Genomic DNA, 19779 nt, shown 5'->3' on the forward strand with positions numbered 1-19779 from the left:
AGTTAGTATATTTTTATAATTTAAAACACATTACACATGTGGTCCTGTATAGTTATCAACCATGTCAACATAAGCACATACTGGATTGTGTGTATAGGTAAATCTGGCTAAAATGTGGAATGCATACACACACATATACAAGCATACACATTCACATATATAAGACCATGGTGAAATTCTTTTGAATGTTAACATGACTTCTAATCATAAAAAGAGTATTAGGAAGCTGAGACCTGTCTGTGGTATAGGCATTAGTAGGAGGGAGTCAGACAAATGAGAAAGAAGGGAGGATGAATATAATTAAAATACTTTCTCTACATGTTTAAAAGCAAAACAAGGAGACTTGAGACTGATTTTAAAAGGGGGAAAAGAAAGATTGTTAGAAAGGCGATTATAAAGCTGGGCGCTGGTGGCTCACACTTGTAATCCTAGCTACTCAGGAGGCTGAGATCGGAGGATCATGGTTCAAAGCCAGCCCAGGCAGGAAAGTCCATAAGACTCTTATTTCCAATAAACCACCAGAAAACCGGAAGGGGCACTGTGGCTCAAGTGGTAGAGCACTTGCCTTGAGCTGAAGAGCTGAGGGACAGTGCCCAGGCCCAGAGTTTAAGCCCCACAAAAAAAAAAAAGAAAAGAAAGGTGATTATAATCAAGTAGCATTGCATGTATTAATGGCCTGACTGAAATGAAACTAATTGATATCAAATAAATAAACCAACAAACAAAATCAGGATGCTTCTCCCCAAACTTTGTCATAGCAAAAGAGTTTTTTCAACATCTAAACATTTAATACATTATTTGCATGCAATTCTCAGTAAACTTAAACCCAATAGAAGAGTTATGACAACTTATTGGCAGAATGAGCTACAAGACATGTTCTTGGACTTCTGATAAGTTAGGCCCTATAAACCTGTTGAAGGTGAAAATGTATTTACTACCCCTAAGATACGAAGCATCAGAGATTTGCGACCTCAGAAACTGTGGGGTATGGATCTTTACCATGAGATGATGTAGCTTGCCAGAAGCTATAGCTCTCTGCCACTAACTGGCACCACAAGGAGATATTGTACTACTTATCTTTATCCTGGATGAAGATCAAAATCCAAACATTGAGAAGTTGCTACTGAATGTATACACCTTTCAAACCATTGTTAAATCAAAAAGAAAAAATAATAAAAAAAAACAACAAAAACAAAAACTTTTCGTCTAACTATAATAAGCAGGGTGCCATCTATATGTCATAAATGCTACTCTGGCATCTTTCTGTAAATTGAAAACAGAATTTGTAAGCAGAAATGCAGATTCAGCGATGGTAAATGAATAGTTGCCTCCTTAAGTCTTTTTTCCTTGCTTGGATCATTAACATCTTAGCTGGATCCCAGCCAGCACATGACAATGTGTCTACCAATGAACTGTGAGCAGGAATGGAGCCCTCTTTCAGGGCAATTCTCTTGCCTTTCCCTCTGGATCCTGTGACATTCAGGACAAACATGGAAGCTATGGGTAAGGATAGCAGAATCATCTCTATTTAACTCATGGAGTTGCTTCATTCCTGGATTGGAGGGACTCATTGAACAAAACCTAAACAACTTTCTTATTTAAGCTGTGGCATTTGGATTGTCTTTGTTATAGCATTTCAAACTTATTCCATTGTCAAGTCAAATTATGGGTAAAAATTTGGCATGGTTCCCAGGAGAGAAATTACAAAGTATGAGAAACTGTAATAGAAATAAGCCATTGAAGAGAAGTTTCATTTATATTAACACAGGTAAAATGGTTATTTTATTTTTTTAACTGCCTAAAATTTGTTCATGTGAATAAAGGTAATCCCCAAAGCACTATGGGCAAGAACTGATTATTATACAATCCTATGGCCTCATTATACAAAATGTTACTTTTATATTATTTAAGGCAGATGTTAACAGCATTATTTTGGTAATTTTGACCTTACATTTCCTGAGGAAAACTTACAGGCAGTTACTAAAAAGGCAAATAATCCAAAGAGATGTTTTTTTGGGGGGGGGAATGTAAGAAATTTTATGTATTGTATATAGAGAGGGTTGTCTGGCCCTCTGTCCTGGACCCCATTAAGACTACACATTTTACAATAGTAGCTCTATTTCTTTTAGATGTTCAAAGAGTTCCAAAGAACTATGATCCTGTTTATTGAAGAGTCATAAACCCTTCAACTCCAGTTAAATCCTTGGTGTTTCAGTTATATGGGAGCTGTGGAGGCTGGCTTCCTTGTTTGGGTGGAGGTCCTGTTGCAACAGGACCAGCAGTAGCTGATTTAGGAGTGTAACGTTGCTGTCTCTGAAAGGCATAGGTAGGGGTGGAAGGCAGTTCCCTTTGTATTCGATCGGCTCGATCCTGCTTATTCCGATTTGGGATCTGAAGCATTCTTGTCTAGCCTCCATTCTGATCTCGGTACCGAGGAGCCAATACTTGAAAGAGCTTTGGTATCCAGGCCTTCTCTGTGAGCCAGAAGTCAGCCCTGCGCATGGGCCATTCATTGGGGTCTCCCAGCTTTCCATAGTTGATGAGCTTAGTGGCATGGCCCCTCTCATCCCTGCGCGCCCATGGTGTCTCAATGCATTCATGTCACACCAGTCCCCTAAGCAAGTTACATAGCAGGTGGATTTGAGACTCTGGCCAAGGGCCAGGCGCCATACACTCGGCCGTGGGAGATGGCCACAGCAACCGTGAGCTGCGTCTTTCCAGTGCCGCCCACCTCTAAGGGATGCTTTCTTAAGCGTTTTACAGATTAAACTTTTTCTTCTAGATGAATGGTGACTGTAGCAAAAAGTATTTCTCAATGAGTATTTTGATAAATAATTGAGCGAATTATTCCGGAATTATCAGCACAGTAGGTGACTGTTACTTGCTCTGTGAACACCAATTAGAGGGAAAAAAACATAGTTTCTATCCTCAAAATAGATATTTATTATTATATTAATAGTAGGTAATATCTATTACTAGGTTAGAAAGGAAGATACAATAATATATAATTACATAATTATATATCATATAAAATATACTACATATGATTGCATATAATATAGTATTATATTATATATATTTACTATATATAGTAATTATCATGAAAAACTTTTATTTCTTGTCATTAGTTTCCAAGATGTTCCAGGAAATCTTCTTCATGGTTTCCAAGAATAGTTGGGAAAAGTTTAGGAACAAAAATGTATAATAAAAAAGAAAAATGCGCTGTTTTATATAAACCTATGAGTTCCCATAAATATCTAAACCTTGGGGGACCTCACAGTCTAAATCTACAGCCAATGTTGGTTTTTCTGCCTAAGTCAGTTGAATTGTGTCTGTGATAGTGATGAAAGTCACTGAAACAATAATGTTCATATCCTAAGGGAAAGGAAACATGAAATGCTAAGTACTGTGTTAAATGGAATGCTATTTATCTAAGAGTCACCCTAGGCTTTCTCTTAAGAATCAATCACATAGCCAGCACTTATTAAAGAAATAAGCCTTTGATATGACCATTCTATTAGAATGCAAATCACAACATACCCCCCCCCCCCATCCTATGGTGGGGACAGAATTCTCTGGTATCATAAGGGAAATGGTACTCAAACCTGGATAGGGAATGGTAAATATTTGAGCCAGCAATGGGTTTCTTTCTTCCTAGGAGGTAATATACAGTAGTTCACATAATGTGTTTAGAGCATCATAACCCTAAGAAAGAATTTCTAGATTATATTATTGCCAATGCAACGGAAGCCATGGTTACATTTTATGGGGAATTCATAATAAGAGCCATGAGGTACAACTATTTTTTATTATAGTGGTTTCTTGTATAATCCTATAATCTCAGAGGATCTGAAAATATGTCCACAGGCTTAGCCACATTGCCAACATGTCTGCAGCACAAAAATATTTAAGGAACCCTGATCTTGAACCTGGGAGAATAGTAGTATTGGCTGGGGCTCAGCACTCTGTACACTCAGGGACAAGATGAATGATGGATTTACTCTAGCAGGAAACTAGCTCTGAAGGAGGCAAAAAGGATGCTAAAGTTCAAGGTTTTCACAAGCAAGGCATCCAGAGTTCAGAGAAACATCCTTTCATTCTCCATAATCAACATTCCTGAAGGGAAGGCTCCTCTCATCCTTTTAAGGAAGCATGGCAGGGACAAAGTATCAGGATGGGGGAGCAAGGGTTGAGCAGGGTGATATGCTGGAATGAGGAATAGGGGCTAAGGGTAGGAAATATTCTCTTACGTACAAATTCAACTATCATCCAAGAAACAACCAGTCATCAAGTTCCATGGTAAAAGGAGGTAATCAACTACAAAAAGGAAACAACAACCAATCAATAAACCCCATGATGAAACTAGACAACCAATCAGGAAAATCCAAATTTATCCCATAAAAGCCTTCCCTAACCCCCTATCCACATAACAGCAGTTCTCCTTGGATACTCAACTGCACAGTGCTCTCCTTGAGCAACATCATAACGAAACTTTTACAAACCTCTTCTACTAACTGGTCTTGTCAAATTCTTTTACTAACCTTGCCTGCCTGGGAAATCCACAATATGAACATTTTTGTGGCTAAGAGACAACACTCAATACCACATCTACTATTAAAGCATCATTTTCTTTTTTTTTAAGGTTTTATTGTAAAGATACTATACAGTTACATGAGTAAGGTAATGAGTACCTCCTCCATTGTTTTCCCCCTACTATCCCTTCCCTCCCTACCTTCCCTTAATTGTGATTAAGTGATTACATAATTTCCCAAATTTCACAGTATTGTGGAATAATGTTGCTCATTTAAAGTCACAAGCTCATACTAACTTTCCTGGAGCAAATTGTCTAGCACGGTCTATAACATATATCGGTGTACACATATACACCATACATATGATTAGCAGCATGGGGATATTTAGTAGTGGTTCGACCAGATGAGTGGAAGTTCTTTGTTTCTTAAGCCCTGTTAATTTTGTCATATCACCTAAAATTTTGGATTTAATATCCACTTATCAGGGAGACCATGTACCATTTGTCTCTTTGCTCTTGGCTTACCTCGCTCAACATGATTTCTTCTAGCTCCATCCATTTCCCTGCAAATGCCATTATTTTGTCATTTCTAATGGCTGCATAATATTCCATTGTGTATAGATACCACAATTTTTGGATCGCATCTGGTTGTTTCCATATCCTAGCTATTGTGAACAGTGCTGCAATAAACATGGAGGTGCACGTGTCCTTGTATACTGGTTCTTGTTGTTCAGGATAGATGCCTAGAAGTGGTATGACTGGGTCATAAGGGAGGTCAATCTTTAGCTTTCTAAGGACCCTCCAGACTGCTTTCCAAAGTGGTTGTATAAGTGTACATTCCCACCAACAGTGTAATAGTGTTCCTCTTTCTCCACATCCCCTCCAGCATTTGTCATTGGCTGATTTGTGGATGTGGGACATTCTGACTGGGTTAAGGTGGTATCTCAGGGTTGACTTTATTTGCATTTCCTTCACCACCAGGAATGATGAACATTTCCTCATGTGTTTCTTTGCCATTTTTATTTCTTCATCTGAGAAGTCTCTCTTTAGTTCCCTTGCCCATTTAGTAATTGGTTTGTTAGGTTTGGGAGGGATTAGTTTCTTGAGTTCCCTGTATATACTGGATGTTAACCCCTTGTCTGATATATTGCTGGTAAATATTGTTTCCAAATTAGTTGGTTGTCTTTCTAGCTTGGTTACGATAGATTTATTAAAGCATCATTTTCACATTGAGTGTCTCATATAGGATAAAAATGATTCAGGAAAATGTCTCAGTAAACTATGTTTAATATAAACATATTAAGAAAATATTCTAGAAGAAAAAATGGTCAACTATCTCTGCTGAGAATTTAATGCTATTCGTAAGGATGTGTTGCTGGGGTATATGTGAGGTAATTAAATTCAAGTACTATGCAGAGAACAGCCAGACTTCGTTTTCCTTGTATTTGTTGAGCAGTTTGTCACATATAAACCCATGAATGCTTGAAAAAGAAATTTCACTATGTGTCACTAAATGGTTAACTGTTTTGAAAACTCATTCAAAGCCACAGCTGCTTGAATATGTACAATTTTCCCCCGTGTCATTTGCCTTCCTGTAGAACCTGGGGCCAACTTCATACTTTCTCCCCTGAAAACCAGTTTAACTTTAGATGTTTTAGTGGAGTAGAACCTTGGTTCAGGTGTGGCTGAGGGAATCAGCAGCTGGAGAGATTTGGTCACATTCCTTAATCTGGTGTTTCTCAACCTGGTGACACAGTTTTAAAATATGATTATCCAGGTTCTCTCCTCCCCTACGCTTGAGTTTAAGTAGGCATGGAATTTGGACTTTCATATTTTTACAAAACTTCCCTTAATGGTTCTAATAGTGGGCAATTAAAGCTGATAGAATTTAGGAAGTTTTAGGATCCCTACATGAAAAACAGCATTCAGGTTTTTGATATCTTGGGAATTCTATGAAAGGCAATGGAAATAATAGACTTAACATTTAAACACTACAAATTAAAAATGATGAGAAAATATGACAGAAGACCTCAGCCACTGGTAAGCATTACCTATATTTCAGTTTTAGCATCTAAAAATTTCATATGATCCGAAGAACAAAGATTTAGTTTTGTAATAGCTTTTATTTTGTAAAAGATTTTATTAGCATCTATTTGTTGTACAATGGTTTTCATTGTGATATTGTCATGCTTGCATACAAAGTATCCCATAAAACACACATTCCCTCACTCTTCCTCATATCCCTATCCTTTCTTCAAACAGTTTCAACGGGTTTCATTGTTTTGTTTACTATTCACACATATAAAGTAGGTTCATATTCACCCTCATTCATCCTATTGGCTCTCCCTTCTGATATTTCCCATCCCCAAAGCAGATGCTGTCCTGTCATACATTTTATCATTTTTAACATATATTAATTATACAGAAGGGTTTTACTATGATATTTCACAGGTGCATATTATTATACTTTAGTCAGATTGGCCTCCTCTATTGTTGTCTCTGTATCCTACCTACACCTTAGTATTGTACAACAGCTCTCAATGAGATTCCTTCTGAGATCTACATACATAAAACTATGTTGCAAAAGTTTATTTTGATCATCATTAATGTTTTGTAACTTCATTTTTTGTTAGGTCTGGGCTTTACTATTTCTTATAAGGGATACAAATAATTTTAAAACCGCTAAGTTCTTTATAAATAAACAATTGACATTTTGATTATATAAATAATTTAAAAATAAATATCTTGGATCAATTAAATAATATTATTTTATTCAGAGATTATATGTTTGTTTGTTTGTTTGTTTGCTGTTTTTGTATGAACTCAGGGTGCTGTCCCTGAGCCTCTTTGTGCTCAAGGCTAATGCTCTACCACTTGAGACACAGTGCCACTTTCAGTTTTTGAGTGGTTAATTGGAGATAGGAGTCTCCCAAGGACTTTTCTGCCTGGGCTGGCTTCAAACAGTGATCCTCAGATCTCAGCTTCCTGAGTAGCTAGGATTACAGGTGTGAGTCACCAGCATTTGCCTATTTTGTTTATTTTTATTAACTGGTAAGCAAGAAGAGCATACATGTCCTGCAGGCCTGTAAACTTGGGACACATTACTTTTTGTGTCAGGTTATATGTCTTGAAGGACAAAGAGAGAAGCAGAAGTCATCTTTCAGAACAAGAAGATGAAGCTCAATAAGGCTAGAATCTCAGAGGTACTTGGCTTCAGTCTGATTCCACAGAAAATTTGCAAGTGTAAACAACACAGAATTTGTCCCTCTGAGTGAAAAGGGCTGGGCTTTTGCACCCTGGTTGACAGTCAGGTTTGAGTTGGTGCCATTCCCTGGAAAATAGAGACATCTGGGAGCCATAGCATCTAGACTTACTACAGCTGGGGAAGTGGTTCTCTGGCTGGCACAGGATGGCTGGGAATAGTACCAATAGTTATTCATTCAGAAGCTGTTGCCTCTTGCTCAAATTATTATTCTTGCCCTTTGCCATTTCATGGTAATAATTTCATTTCTTTGGATAAGATTAAAGAATACCACTGAATGTGTCACACTTTAGGTTCATATCTTAGCTATCAAGGAGATGAAATAAATATTTAATGAGCACCTACTGGTACTCAGTAGTCACAGTGTGAGGTGATGATATACCATTATCTTTTATCAATATCTCCTCTGGTGACTAAACGGACACTTTAATATGAAAAAAAATTGTTAGGTTGGGAGAAAAATCTACCTAATATGGGTAATGGAAGAGAGGAGTAATTTCAAAGAAGAAAACATTGACACTTTGAGGACATATAACAAAAGTTACTGTGCTTTGTTTCTCTGTGAAAAATGTCAGGAAATCTACATGGAATACTTGAGTAAATAAATAGCACTAGAAAATGAAATTATGACAACGAAGAACTCTCAACAGATGGGTCTTTTCTTTCACAATTCTTCCTAAAGTCAAAGCTAAAGAAAATAGAAAAGAAAACCCAAAAGGTCAGGGATTTGATTTAGATTTCAATAAACACCAAAATCCATATTAACAAAAGATGTTGGTACTACACAAGAATAGTGTCCATCCTCTATCTCCAATGATAACTTCTATTTATTTTAACATCAGATGGGTAATATGCCCATGTGGCAACAAGGTTTGAGGGAGGCACGTGTCATCCAAGCGTGTGAGAACCCACTCATCATGCTTATGAACTGGAAGAAGATCATCTCTATTTTGTTTTTATTGCCACAAAGTCTAATGTTATTTTGAGACATTTACCTTGAAAGATAATTGACTTAATGCAATAGCCTACAAATGGCCAATTGTGATTCAGTGAATTCCTTCTCCTTAACCCAAATTAGAACTTTGCGCAGTTGACAATCACAGTGGAAAACATTTGTTTTCCTTCCAATCTTCTCAGGCGGAATGCCCATCAGATTTTCATCAGCCTTGCAACACATTCTTCTGGCATGAACATGTTTTCATTAAAGCATGCTGGAACATTCTGCCAGGGTCACAGGAAATGAACTGCAGGTGTGAGTTGGGGGTCTACACACTTCTCTTCCCTACAGATCCATAGATAGAATCCCATCAGCTGGACCTCATCAAAGTCCTTCCAAAATCCACCTTCTTCTTGTCATTGTCCCTTTACCAATGAAGAATGTTAATCTGCATCTGGGAATACTAGTATTGCTATAATTTTGTTGTCCTTGAACTACAGTTCTAGAAAGATCACAAATTTACAAGAACAGAAATACCCACTTATTTCACCTCCTCCTCCCCACTGTCTTACAGCTGGCTGAAAACAATGATCCCCCCCCCCCAAGGCCCACTCAACCATTTGAGTTTTGCCATGTTTCTCATTCACAAAATTAGCACATGTACAGGTCACGTGTTTTTAAATTAAAATTTAGTAAGATGCTAGTTAATACAATTTGAATCCAGAAATACAAGCTATTTAAGATATAAATATTATGGCTTTCATGTAGGTACTAGTCAGAGTTCCCAAGAATTTAGAGGGCTAAAAGAATTGTTTATACGTGTGTTTATCCATGGATATACCTTTCTAAATTTGACTTCAATATCATGAGACTGGATTAAAAAATTTCTAAGATCTAAACTTAATCTTAAAATCACATAGTCTGCCATCTATCATGATGAACTAATTGTAACCCTCTTCTCTCTCATGTAGGCCCAGAAAGGAGAGGTTAGGAAAAGCTACTTGGTGAATGCAGGCTCTTTGTCAGGCACTCAGTCAGGGACTTTGCATAGATTATCTCTAATCCTTTCAATAATAATCTCATTTAATCTCATTTGCTGACAGAAGCCTGTTAAGTGACTTGACTAGGGCCCAACATTGAGTCAGACCGAGAAGCTATGTGGCAAAAGCTCATATTTTGAAGCACATCACACATGGTTTGGACACATCAGAGCTGGAGCTCAGGTTCTTCTTTTGAGCTCTAAAAAATGTGTGCATAATCCTGCACATCCAAGAAAAGCTACTGGAAATACATTAAGGTATAGTTCCATAATACAATAGTAGCAATTAAAACTGTTGAGAAGCATACCTAATGGAGGAAGGCTCTATTTTGGCTCATGATTTTGGAAGCTTCAGTCCCTGTCACTTGGCTCCTTGTTTCTGAGTATGTGCATGGTGAGGCTGAACATCTGGCTTGGGAGTGTGTAGTAGAGCAAAAAGCTCAACTTATGATGGCTAGACATGGTGGAAGACTTCAGGGATAAGATGTACCCTTCAAAACTGGACTCTGGTGGCTGAGATCTGAGGATTGTGATTTAAACCGAGGATTTAATCTGAGGACACTTATCTCCAACTAAACCAAAAAAATGGGAAGTGGAGCTATGGCTCAAGTGGTAGAATATGAGCCTTAAGCATACAAAGCTCGGGGACAGTAACCTGAGCCCTAAGTTCAAGCTTCAGTACCAGAACACACATACAGACACCCAGACACACAGACACACACACACACATAAACACACACACAAAGATAAACCTTTGCATGCTATCACAACTTAGTCTGTCTAACCAGGCTGTGCCTCCTACTAGGCCATTCAGCTATGAGTTCCTCAATGGATTAATCAGTGGCCAAGATGAAAGCCATTGTGATCTGATCAAATCTCAAAAGCATCCAGCTAGTACCTAAGCTTTTAGCATGCACACTTAAAGAGATACTCCATATTAAATATAATAGGCAAATAATGTAATAAGTTGAGTTTGTCATTAAAGGATGAATTTATATATATGCATTGGTCCACAGTGGTTGAGTTTAGAAGTTAAGGTTTGGGGTGAATTCAATTCATCTTTCAGAATTTTGACATCTTCTACAATGAACAACGACAACCTGATGAAAGTTGCTGAGCACATCAAACCTGTTTGTTCATCTTGAACTGAACAATAGTAATAATTAATAAAAAGTCTATAATATAGTGTTATCATGAGGGCTGCATGACAAAATCTTGAAAAATATTCAACCAAGTACCTGGCCTGTGTCATGCATTATGTTTGTCACTGGGAGAAAAGGGACCTCTAAGGCAATTGAACTTTTCGTTTAAATGTAATGCAAGATACATTTTCCTACAAGCTAGTTAAATTGAATTTTATGTAGTTCCTACAGGCATCATTTTAAAAGACATCAACAGTCCTTGTTGTCCAGCCCCTTTAAAACTTGGTTATCATTGTTTCCATTGAGGTCAAGCTTTTAGGTAGCTACACACTTGATGTTACATCATTAATACACAGAAGTTCAAAAGCTCTAGCTGGAGACTGACATCAGTGTTGTCTTCTTAGGGCTGTCAGTATGGCTCAGTGTAGCAAGTGTGGTAAAGGCTGCTTCTGCTGTATCAGTTTTCCTGAGAAATAGGATTTTCTTAGAACAATATCCAGGGAAACACAGTGAAGAACTCGTGTTTGAATAAAGAGAACACAACAGGTTTGCTGGAGAGGGCCTATACTGACATTATTGTACTTTGTTAAGTAGAGAGTGCTTCTGGCCATGATTCAAGAGGAGATGAGCCAGAGATGGTGTTTGATCAGGACAGGAAGTCACATAAGGACATTAAAGAAAATCATGGATTCTCCCTGGAATATTAGTTTTCATGAATCTCTGAGTCTATGGACCTGAGTCTGTGGCCAAATATTTTAGAAAACAGCTGGATGCTGAAGACTTACATCTACAATACAAACTACTCAGGATTTTGAGATTCTGAAGCTTCTTGTTGAAAGCAAATCTGGGCAGACAAATATGAGACTATTATCTCCAATTAACCAGTGAAAAGCTGGGAGCAGATGTGTGGCCAAAGTAGGACACCACTAGTTTTAAGCAAAAATGCCAGGCAAAACCAGAAAGTACTGAGTTCAAGCCCCAATACTGACACAAAAACATAAAATAGAAAATTTGCTTTATTGTTAGATAAAACGTAAAACCAGCCAATGTGATCTTTAGAATCAAAAAGATACTATTACAGTTCCCGAGAACGCAAATTTGCAGCACCAAATTATTCTACCTCACAAATGTACCTAAAAGCTAGAGTATTGCATAAAATCCTCTGATTGTATCATTTTCCTTGTGTCTTCTCAGGAGGGACTTGATGGATAGTTGAATGGCTAACCTTTGGACAGTTGAGGCAGACAGTTGAGCTTGGGGGTTCTGAAAAATGAATCCGAGAATATTTTTATAACTTAATTATCTTGAGCTCTCCAACATTTCTTTATCTGTCAGCGTTACCATATTAAAATTGTATCATGCCTGAAATGTCTATTCCTGCAGTCAAAATCACTCAAGGTTGAGATTTTTTTCCCCTTCTCAGATATATTGCTATCTTGCTAGATGGTGGTTTTGTTTTATCATCTATCACAGTAAAAGCTGGCTGAAATGTGTGCGATCAATGTATTAGCATTTCTTACGTTGACACCACCATTCCACTGTACAATTCAGTCTCAGCAGGCTGGGAGCTATGATGGCCACATCTAGAAAGGGGAAATAGAAAAGACTAGGATGCTCTAACAGTTTGTCAAGATGATCCTGATCATGGTAGTAGAAGTCTTTAATCCATCACATTGTCCTGGCTCATATGCAGCCACCGCAGTCTTCCTCTTACACGTTCCTAAAAGGTCCTAGTACCTTCTACATCTGTATACCATCCCATTTCTGTATCTACAAAGAGGAGATGGGTTAATAGCTGTATAGACAGAAAATTGTTTTCATAAGGAGTTGGGAACAGAGCTGTAAAACCATAATGTCTTCCAGAGAAACTTTTTGTCATGCAGCAATGATAACAAATGTTCAGGATTAGTCAAAAGGGGCTGCAGTCCCTCTTCTTGAATATCTTTGTAGAGGATAGCTGCTTTAAGGATCTTGTTATAACTGCTTTTCTACAAACAAGCCTATCTCACTAGTGTAAAAATACGATAGTTCTCTCAAGAAATTGCCTTCACTCAGATTTACTCATCGTTTTCTTTTCCACTTCTCCTGTTATCATAGACACCTATCCCTACCACAACTTCTTCATGGGGAAACAATAGGCTGGGTCTCCTCAGTTGTGTAATTTTCCTTTCTCTTCTACTTTCTGGACTGTGTACATCAGCTTACTTAAACCTGTTGAAAATTTCCTGGCTTTTGTTTCAATTTTTCTTGCCAAGTAAATTTCTCTATGATACAAGCTCTAATTTTTTATTGACTGCCAAAACACATGCCTTCCATTCAGACTCAACTTGTGTCATTCATGTTTATAAAGTATCCTCATTTCACAGAATTAGTCATAATTTTCTCACCTTGTTGTGCTCCACTGACATTGAGAGCAATTCTTGGGCAATATTTTCCTGACTGCTTTTAAAGTTTTTTTTTAAAGTATATTATTTATTTTTTTTTGCAAGCCTTGGGGTCTTAACTCTGGGTCTGGGCACTATACCACCTCAGCCACAGTGCCATTTTTTGCTTTTTTCAGTAGTTTATTGGAGATAAGAGTCTCATGGACTTTCCTGCCTAGTCTGGCTTTGAACCATGATCCTCAGATCTCAGCCTCCTGAATAGCCAGGATTACAGGCATGAGCCATGAGCATCTGGCTGTTTTATTTTTTTAATATTTTTTATTATCTTTAAGTAGCTGTACAGGAGTTACCATTCAACAAAGCAGTGTATGAATTGAATGCGTCTTGATTAATGTCATCCCTTTCAGCATTCCTCCCAATCTTTCCTCACTTTTCTTAATTTTTGTAGGCTATACATTGAATATTGGATTGCAGTCTTCCACCCTTCTTTTCACTTTTCTATCCCCTCCCCTTGATTATATCCCACTCTTTCAAGTACCCATTGCCTGGCGTTTATTTTGTTGGATTATTTTTTGTCTTCCTAAGGAATTACATTGCTTGAGTTTGGCCCTAAATTTACCATATTTCAATTAATAAATTTATATATACTTACATATCACCCAAGGTATTTACTTGCATTCTAGCCTTCTACGTAGCGGCAGATCCCCGTCCTTCATAATAACTGTCTGTCACTTTGGAGTTTAAAACTTTCTTTAACTTTGGTATTTCTGGATTTGCCACAAAACTATATTCTTGCTATGAATTAGAGAACTAACCATCCCTAGATTCTTTTTTTGGAGGGAGAAAGAGTAGTAGGGCTTGAAATCAGGACTTCACACTCTCTCCTTGTCTTTTTCACTCAAGGCTGGTACTTTACCACTTGATCCATACCTCTACTTATGGCTTTTTGTAGAACCACACAGACTTTACTGCTTGGGCTGGCTTTGAATCACAATCTTTACATATCAGCTTCCCAAGTAGCTGATATTACAGGCATCAGCCCACAGCGATTCCTGGATTTGTTAGCAGAAAAATCCTTTGTTCCTTGCAGGAAGAGAAGGAATAGTGTCTCAGGAAAGTTTAAAACCATGACTGTGCCACAGCATATTCATACACCTGCTGTCTTCATCTCTCTCTGGAAATGGCTTTGGCTTTCGAATCTCTCATCCTTTAATACTTTTAGCTTGTATAAAGACTATTTTTTATTTTCCTCTTTCATGGAAATGTTGCATATGTCTTTGGGGGCTACTTGTAGACAACTATTTAGTGGCAGATAAAGAGCTTTCTGGAAATTTCAGTTGAAAGGCTTTGTCAGAATTCTTGTATAGAGATAGCGCCTTAGATCAGGATGCACAAGAAACTTCAGCTGTTCAGCTCAAACTTGCAATGCATTTAGAAATAACTTTACGGTGAAATTGGATAGCAGAAATGAAATTATACCACTGAAAAATTTTAGTACCAAAGGGCATTTGAGTAGTGTAATTCTATCATTCTAGGATGAAGGTGTCTTTTCCAGGCTTATAGAAAACAAGGTTTAACAATAGAGATTGCTCAGTGGTGTTTATTGATGCTTCATTTATTCTGAATTATTCTGTTTAGCCCATGAACCCATTTTTTTAGAGAAATTTTCTGACTTCTCAAAGGACAACACTATATTTATTTCTGATGTTTGTAATATTAAAAATACTGATTATTACTGGTATAGTACAGTAGTACTATTGCATATACATACATATATATACATGTGTATATATAGATATATGTCTATAAATACATATATAAGTATATATACATATATGTATACATGCCTATATACATATATGTATATGTGCATGCATAGTATATTAATATATGTATAAAATAATACAGATGTATACATATATGTGCTTGTGTTATTTTTAAAAATTTTAATATATATTTTTTGTAAAGATACTGTACAGAGGGGTTACAGTTACATGAATAAGGTAATGAGTGCATTTCCTATTGAGCATTGTTACCCCCTCCTTTGATTTTGCCCTTCCATCCCTTCTCTCCCTACCTCTCCAACTCCTCCCTCCCTCCCCAAGTTGTAAATTTTATTTTCAACATAATGTCTTGTACATCTCATTGCTGCAGTGGGTCAACCTGTGTCCTTGTTTCAGCATTTTGTTATTTCCCTTCCCCTCCCCAAATTAGAAAAATATATATACAATATGCAGGTCACCAGAATCAAATACAGTAACAACAGGGGTTATGCCATGGGGGTATACAAAAGAAACAAAAAAAATCACATAGTATATTAAAAACAACAGCAACGATAAAACCTCTTGTGTCCTTTCTTGGGGTTCATAGTCATAAAATATGGCCCTAAGATGTAGTTTTTTCTTTTTACCTTCTTCAAATAGGCTTTTACAAATCTTCTTTAAGTCACTTCCTCCTTCTCCTCTCTTTTTTCCCTCACACCCTTTAGTTTGCCACCTCTAATCTCCTGATGATGAAGAAATATTCATGCAAATATTATGTGTTAAGTAATATTTGTCAGGGCTCTCAATGGGTGATTAGGAACATGGTGTAAGCTCTTGTGCTGTAGTAGCCCTTTTCTGTTCTTTTGAAATCTGGCAACAATCTCAAACTTCCAAGAAAGCATAGAGTAGAGCATTTTCCTCACCTGAGTAGATCTGGGCAGGGATAGCAGGGATCACCTGCAGCACGAGGTCTCTTGTCCATGCATTTCTAATGATTCCCCAAATACTAATATTCCAGCATATAAGATGTATGTGTGTGCTGGGGCAGGGGATACTTGAAATCCTATTCTTTAAAACATGCCTTTCTTCATCAATTTGGAATATCTCCTCTCATGTTCTATGGTTTTCCTTAGTGCAGTAAATGGCTTCATTTAAAACAGACGGGCTCTACTTGTTTGAGTACTATGGTCTAAAAAGCATTCCCAGGGTCTATGCCCTTGATCACAGAGGAGAAAGAAGTACATTACCAAGGATGTAAGCGGCCTAGGCCTTCTTTTTGTAGAGAAAGTTAATAGAAATATTAGACAATGATTGATAGAGCAGAAGCATCGCTGAGTTGATGATTCTTTGTGAGCAATGGAACATGAATCTTTCTAAATGTCAAGGTTCCCCAAACAGAATAGATAAGTATATATGTTTCCTATGATCCTTTCCACACACTGGCTTTTTACCTTAGAAAGGAGCACTTGGTTTGTTTATCTATTTGTTTTTATAGATGGTGTTTTTAAGCAAAGGAAAAGTAGGAATATGTGAACTCCAGGGATCCTATCCTTATTGATTTCCATTAGAAATTCCAAAAGTTCAAAATAGCAACCAGACACTCAGAATTTACAGAGCTATTCTGGCTTTGTGGATCCCAATCAACATGGAGAACCTACTTCAGGACACATATTTCTTTATTTGTACAAATACTCTCTTCTCTGCTTAGATATGTTTGTCAGAGTAGTGACTCTGACAAATTTGTTACAGTATTTTGTTATTTTTTTCTATATAAAAATTAGTTATTATTTTTAATCTCTGCGTGTACCTAACATGTACATTATGATTTATTGAAGGTTTGTATGTCTAGGACAAAAATAATATATTTAAGGTTTGGTGCCCATCCATTGAGAAGTTTGGAATTATATTTAAAACATGCAGGCTATTTGAACTCCTAGTCATGGAAAAAACTAACAATAAAGCATTTCAGAACCATAACTTTAGGGAAAAATAATCTTAGGATTTATATATTTTTGACATAAAAGATGTTGGACTCACTAAAAATAATGTTGGTGGAGGAAGAACAGATAGAATGAAAATAAATAACAGGAAAGTAGGGATTAGAATATAGACAAAGAACTGTATTTGATGTAGGTATAATTTGTGGAGGGGAAGGGAAAAAACAAATTGTTTAAATAGAGCTACAGGTGGACCCATTGCAACAATGAGATGTACAAGAGGTTATGTCGAAAAATGAACTTTACAACTTTGGCAGGGGAGATGGAGGCAGCAAGGGATGGGAAGGGGAAACAAAGGAGGAGGCAACAATGCTTGATAAGAAATGTACTCATTACCTTGCCCATGTACTTGTAACTCCTCTATATGGTATTCTCACAATAAAAAAATGAAGATTGTCAAAGATTTCCTGTTATTAACTGGAAAAGCTCGTAGGCAATTGTCCAAATTAACCTGAAGGTAGCCTCTGGAAAGTACTACCATCTTACAAAATAGAAAAATAACTTCTTTCCCATTTAAAAAAATGTAATTCTCTACCAACTTTGTAATCAGATAAGATCTCACAAGGTTATTACCTAACTCTGCCCTGTGACATTGTTTACTCCCATTTGGCTTTTGGCTCCATTCTTGCTTCTCATTACTCAACTTTGGTACTTGGCTTCACCAAATTCCCAATGGTCTGACCTGCTTCAGTGTTACTCAGGCCTGCTGTGGCTGTTCTATCTTGTGGGATTCTGTATTGTTGGCTCACTCACCACTGGCTTTGCCATCATATAACTTCTTGGCTCAGTATTCCTGCACTTTGAGCCTTCCCCTGTTCCAAATTGTTTTTTTCCCAGGAAGGGAAGAAATTCTTAAAATTCCCTGGAAGAGAATAAACATTCATCCCTGGTCCTTTTAAAGGGTCACAAGTGAAAACAATAATACTCCAAATGGCATTTCTGAGTCATTCTATTTTAGTCACTACAGCATGCATGAACTTTTTATGTTCAACAGTGTTAACAATTACACTATCTTTTAGTTACAGACTATAGTTATGTGTGACATCAATCAGCAAACAAATTAATATTAGAAAGTCAATGAAAAACATGTAAGTGTGTGTAATCATAATTATGGATTGGGATATAAATCTGAGGATTTACAAGAAAAATATTTAGTGTGGCTGGTTTGAACAAGCCTGTTATATGGCATTGTTGAAACAAAAGATAGGTTTATGTGAGTAAACTGTTCTTGCAAAAAAGTGGAGAAAGAAAAATCTCCCAAAAGAGGTTCCAATGGAAGGTATTGCAATTCATTAAGACTGACATTTTATTATCTGAGGTTGTTTCTCGTATATTCCATCTGTCACTTTGTTTTGTGTTAGGTCACCATTTACCTCAGCAATTAGAAATAGACTTTCATCCTCCAAATATCCTTTTTAATAAAAGGTAAAATAAATCATTAAGATAGCAACAATAAATTCCAACATCTTATTATATAGTTTTCTAATGATGGTGGTGCCTATATGAGGAGGAGAAGTTAAAGACTTTTATAGAACAAATTCATGACAAGGCTTGTTAGTCATGAATGACTTACCATTGCTAAAGGACAATTCTTTCTTATGTTCTTCTGAGCCCTCAAAGAAAAAGCAAAAAATTCCAATTCTAACAATATTAGAAAAAGAAGAAAAGACATAATATAAGTTAAAATATCCACATCCCAGAGTAATCCTTGCCACAGAAATTTTAGTCTGAAATACTTTTGCAGCTGCATGTTTTAAATCTTTTCTTCTTCCCTCCTTCTTTTGGACATACACTTCATTTTAACTTTCAGCCACTCAGAACTCATCAACATAAACATATTCTGCAAGGAAAGAGGGACAACTAATAAAATCAACCTTTTCCTGGTTTAAAGTTTTCTAAGCATGTCTAGGTACAAGTAGTAATTCACTTTAAATTTCCCTTCAGAAGGTCTTATCCACTTTCGTAACACAGTGAGAATTAAATGATACTTTACCATTTGCTGGAGTCTCAATCTTGTCTCTCCAAAAAAAAGACAAAAAAGGTAAAAATTTTTATTTGGTATAGAACTCACCACAAAAATATGCAATCTGTAGTGTTTATGACTATTGAAATTTTCTTATACAGATAGATAATCATTCAGGATTTAGGAACAGATAATCTAACTTTCATTGGCTATTTACAAGTTGAGTAGCTACTAACCCATTTTTCTTTTTTTTTGGGGGGGAGGGTCTGGTCGTGGGGCCTGAACTCTGGGCCTGGGCGCTGTCCCTCAGCTCTTCAGCTCAAGGCTAGCACTCTACCACTTGAGCCACAGCACCACTTCCGGCTTTTTTCTTTTCGCTTATGTGGTGCTGAGGAATCAAACCCAGGGCCTCATGCATGCAAGGCAAGCGCTCTACCACTGAGCCACCTTCCCAGCCCCCTAACCCATTTTTCTATATAGACCATTTTTTCATTGCTCCTACACTAATCAGTAAATATTTTTGCTACAGTGCTTCTCTACCTTAAGGAACTCAAGTCCCAAACCACTGTTCCTAGCTTACTCAGAGTTTCAGAGCAAAGAAGAGTGTGTGTGTTTGTCAGCAATGTGACATAATGCCTAAGAAAATGAACTTACAGGAGCAAAGATTTAATTTACTATTTAAGAGATTTCAGTCCATGGTTATTTGGCTATGTTGTTTCTTGGCTTGTAGTGGGATAGAATTTAATTGTGGAGAAAATGCT

General features: G+C 37.0%; 1 pseudogene; it reads right to left on the reverse strand.

The window, feature by feature from the left end:
• Nucleotides 1-2195: 2195 nt before the first annotated feature.
• The window catches only part of LOC105988491, a 33636-nt pseudogene continuing 16052 nt past the window's right edge, over nt 2196-19779 (reverse strand).

The sequence above is a fragment of the Dipodomys ordii genome, unplaced genomic scaffold, assembly GCF_000151885.1.
Source record: "Dipodomys ordii isolate 6190 unplaced genomic scaffold, Dord_2.0 Scaffold49, whole genome shotgun sequence".
Taxonomy (NCBI): domain Eukaryota; kingdom Metazoa; phylum Chordata; class Mammalia; order Rodentia; family Heteromyidae; genus Dipodomys; species Dipodomys ordii.